The sequence below is a fragment of the Gossypium hirsutum genome, chromosome A08, assembly GCF_007990345.1.
Source record: "Gossypium hirsutum isolate 1008001.06 chromosome A08, Gossypium_hirsutum_v2.1, whole genome shotgun sequence".
In the NCBI taxonomy this organism is placed as follows: Eukaryota; Viridiplantae; Streptophyta; class Magnoliopsida; order Malvales; family Malvaceae; genus Gossypium; species Gossypium hirsutum.
Genome location: NC_053431.1, coordinates 84,367,919 through 84,372,764, shown reverse-complemented (window position 1 = coordinate 84,372,764; position 4,846 = coordinate 84,367,919). Strand labels below are relative to the sequence as shown.

The 4,846-nt window shown below is 30.5% G+C and overlaps 1 long non-coding RNA gene across 1 annotated transcript; it reads left to right on the top strand.

Annotated features, from left to right (window-relative positions):
* The first annotated feature begins 2,758 nt into the window (after positions 1–2,758).
* LOC107953433 (uncharacterized) lies at positions 2,759–4,370 on the top strand. The gene is made up of 3 exons (XR_005899547.1): positions 2,759–3,326; positions 3,542–3,645; positions 3,757–4,370. It is a non-coding gene; the product is annotated as an uncharacterized lncRNA (long non-coding RNA).
* Positions 4,371–4,846: the final 476 nt, after the last annotated feature.

Here is a 4,846-nt window from a genome sequence, read left to right as displayed (position 1 = left end):
AAGATAGGTATTACTTATTTTAACTGTTGAAATTGGATAGCTTTAGGGCCCGTTTTCAAAAACAACAATTGATTTCAAAATAACACGACAACAAGCAAAGCTTCCGCAATGAAAGTATTTTCCAAAATTAATCACTTTTCCTAAAAATGACTTAATCAAATAGGTTTCCTAGAAATATCCATGACGTTAAGGTGTGGCAATGGCAGTATGCATGTCTAGGATTGGATCCGAAGGGAGCTTGGTACTTAAGCAGTCCGATGAACTCACCACCTCTTTTCCGGTTTCCTACCTGGTGCACAGCTTCCATTCACTTTAACCTATAATGAAATTATCTTTTAAAATACTAAGTAAGTTTTTCTGGACCAACAATATAAAATGTTTTGAACACTTCGATGTGGCATGTCGGATCCGGTCATAACGTCTGGGTCGGGTTTGGGGTGTTACATATTCTTTTTAAAACAGGGAAGGATAATGCACTCCAACGCATTCGAATCCACGTTCTCTTACATTAACAATAAAATCTATACCAATTAAGTTAAGACTCAATCGGCTAAGACTCAACAAACCTTGCCTCTAATGATTAAAAGTTAAAATTAATTATTTATGTTGGAATGCAATTTGATGTCTACAAATAGTTTTACTAATTATTATTTAATTGAAATTTATTTTAATGTTCAAAATAAAATAAAATTTTAAATTTGATCCGAACATAAATAATTATCTTTTAATTTTTAATCACTAAAGGTAAGGTCCGTTTGATTCAATTTTAAAGTGGGTCTCAAAGCATGTGAAATTACTCTTTTATATTTTGAGCTAAGAGATTGATTCGAGCCCATTTACTTGGTATGTACATTTGGGCTTTGTTGGTGAATAAGCCCACGTGATGTGGATTTCCAATTATTCTATGATTTTTCAAATACCATATACGATTTAACATTAAAAATTTATTTTTTACATAAGTTTAGGTTATAAAAATTATATTAGAAGTATAAGTATGTATAAGTATTTAGAGTAATTATGGCAAAAGATTTTTAAAATTGTATTATAAATTTTAAAAAATTATCTTATAAAAAATAATTTAAGTGTATTTTACAAAATTATGAAAAAATATTATTTAAATCTTAAAAGAATTTACATTTATGATAAAAGGTATATTATAAAAATAATTTACGTATTAGAATATACTTATAAAAGGTTACGGTAAAAAAGTATGGGCATAATTAATTTATGTGTAGATACTATATATTATAAAAATAATATACTTATATATATTTTTGTGATAACTAAATTATAATTTTTTTCTAAGTTATTGTAAAAAATTATATGATTTATAAGAAGTGTTTGGAAGTTATTGGATACTTAATCATTCTTTTATAAATGTTACATATTATAAATTTTATATTATTTTTACTTAATTTACCTATTATAAAAAGTGTTATAACTTGGCATAAGTCTTTCTTTATTTAGGTTTCACAGTAAATTCAAATATTAAGTAGTAAATGCTAATTTGTGTTAATACACAAGGCCTTCTTACACCTTATACAAGGGTATAATACCATTTGAGAGAATAGAGTTGGAAACAAGAATTAAAGATGACTCCTGAACTCTTTAATTTGGAACATCGAAAGTTTTAAAATGTGATTGAGAGGACATTTGTTGTTATAAAAAAAGATTTCACATATTAACAACGTCATGTCAATATAGCATAAAAAAATGTTGTATATTTGAAAACTTCATTCGTAGGTGAAATTAGGATGATCCATACTTTAAAGAGTACATGAAATAATCTTAATGATATAGATTCAGATGATGAAGAACTTGGTCAAATATCAACAGATGATAATAAAAATTATATGTTTAATGTTAAAAAGGGAATATTCCAACAAATATGGAGTGTTAGAGCAATTAGAATTGCATATGATATTTATTTTATTGTTATTTTTTTATCGTATTATCAATTACTTTCTTAGACTAACATTTTACATATGATAATTTAATTTTAATTTTTGTTGTTTAATATTTTTTATCGTATTGATAATTTTATATGGTAATTAATATTTTTTGAAAATATAAATTATGTGATTGTCTAATTATAATTTATATTATCAAATATGAAAGGAGAATTATAATATACTTACACTTTGTTAGTAAATTAGGAGTAGAGAATAAAATTTTTTTTGTAATTACAATCCTTAAAAGAAAAATGATACAACGGACAAGAAAAAAAAACAGAAAATAATAAGGAAAGGGGCAGGGCCAATTTTTAAAGGAGGAAATCAAATAAATTTTTTAAAAAGAGAAATCAAAGAATTTTTAGATCTTGGAACTTAACATGAATATGAGCCAATTTAGGGAATATTCATCTCAAGTCCCTAAACATTTTAGAGTAGTAGTCTTTAGTCCTAAAAAACAAAAGCCCAATAACCTGTGCAGCCCAACAGTATTGGTGAGGCCCAACTCAACAAGGATTTCAGCCCTTTGGGCTTTTGTAAATCTTGCTTTTCCTTTTAAACCCATTTAACTTTTTTTTAAATAGAATGGTTGAGATTTTATTTAAATAGAAGCCCATAAAGACAGACTCAAGAAAACAAAATAAAAATTACAACCCAAAATAAATAAGAACAACCCAATGAATGGACTAAACATAAGGGAAATTAGTTTTGATAGAAGAAAAGAAAACTGACAAAGCATTAAAAGAAACATAAATAATCCCAACCACCCAAGTAGATTATTCAATTCCAAAGCATTTGAAAAGCAAAACCCTTCAGCAGTCTGTCCAAGTATTATCCCATCAATCCTATCAATTTGCTTCAATAATATACTGGAAGGTGTTCTTTCAAAAACCATTGCCCCTCTTTAGAATCTTGGCCCTCTTTAGAATCTTGGCACTCCTTCATCTAAAAAGACCCCAAAATTCCCCTTCCAACTATTTCCTTTCCCTCTTCCAGAACGGGGAACTGATATCAGATGTGGCTTGTACGATGTGATTATCACCGATCTACTTCAATAGCACCGAGTGTGTAGGTAGGAACATCGCCCACAAGATAAGTTGTTTCATTTTTTTTTAAGACCATCTGTAGCCAAAGCATGGGCAGCATTGTTTATATGCTTTTGTATATGGTGGAAAACAAAATTTTAGAAAATCACACATGACGCACGGATATTATGAATATATGCTCTAATTACTGATCGTTCCCCTCTATTTTCTTTCAAATTACGAATCACGAACAAGCAATCTCCTTCGACTTCTACATTCAGAAAACCCATTTGAGCTCCTGTCAAAATCGGTTGGAAGTAAGCCGATGCATTTGCTGCAATTGGTGAAGGTATGTTGGCATGCAAAACAGTCTTTAAATAGAGAATATTACCTGTGTTGTTTCTAATAGTAATCCCAGAACATGATCTATTATCTTGCTTGCAAAATCCTGCATCAAAATTTATTTTGACAAAAGGGTTCTGAAGTGTCTTCCACACACCAACAAGTACGATCTGCTTTGCAATTTTTCTTTTAACCCCTATAATTTCACCCAAATACTTCCAGATGAAATGCACCGTCTCCCTTGCAAATGTACTTTGCCCTTCATGTAGCAATTCGTTGCGTGCAGTCCAGATTGCCTACAACCCACAACAAAATAACCGATAAAGGTACATGGAACTATTTTCAAAAAAATTGTTTACCCATTCTGCCATTTGAGTCATATGCATTTGCGTACATTGTGTGAACCCTAATTGTTGCCAGATCTCCTTTGTGTGCAGACACTCTTGAAAAACATGTTCAACTGTTTCCACACCATTATGGCAGTGGGGATAGTTCGCAGAGTTCATCAACCTCCTGTAGTTTAGGTTTGAATAAGTAAGCACATAGTTGCTCATAATCCTCCATGTTGTAATTTTTATTTTGGAGGGTAGATCAATATTCCAAAGCCTTTTGTATAAGTTAGAGTAGGGGTAGAAATTTCCATCAGTAGAAGTTCCATAATGGTTATGTATCAACCATTTGTAAGCATTTCGGACCGTATATTCCCCTGTAGCTTCACCACTCCAAGCGCGAACATTCTTTTGTGGAACAAGGGGTAAGGGAATGGCTAGAATCTACCGAGCATAATCAATAAAAAAGGTAGAATTGATTAAATCCTCCTTCCAATTATTTATTTGCTGGTTTATTAAATCTGCCACTTTTTGAGTAGAATCGTCTTGTATAGGATTTTGAATTCGTTGATTTTGATTTCCAAGTATCCATGCATTGGCCCTCACCGAGACCTTAGTACCTGAACCAATTCTCCAGCACATTCCTGCCTCCAAAATGCCCTTGGTGGCTCATATGCTTCTCTAGGTATAGGAAGGTAGTTGTCCTAAACTTGATTCCATAAAGCTAGTATTTGGAAAATATTTTGGTCTTAGAGTACGTGCTAATAATGAATTTGGATAACGTCCACAATGCTTAGAACTACCTATAGTCTCTCCTCAACTTTTAAATAGGAGGACAATGCATTTCAACACACTCGAACTCACGACCTCCTACATTGACAACAATGTTGATACCAATCAAGTTAAGACTTAATTGACGAAATTGTGAAAATTTAATTATCAAATTTTATTGGGTGAAGGTTAATGTTGATAATGATGCCTTACTATGTTATTATTTTAATAATTTTATATTTAATTTTTCCATGGTGATGCAATTTTTAGTATATGATACATACTTTGCATGAACTCATGAAATTATTACAAATATAAGTTTTATTGCAGAATAATATATAGACCGTGAATCTTTTATCATGATAGGTGAGATTTTATTAATCGTTATTAAAATTGGAATGCACTTTTTAAATTGACCAAATTGAAT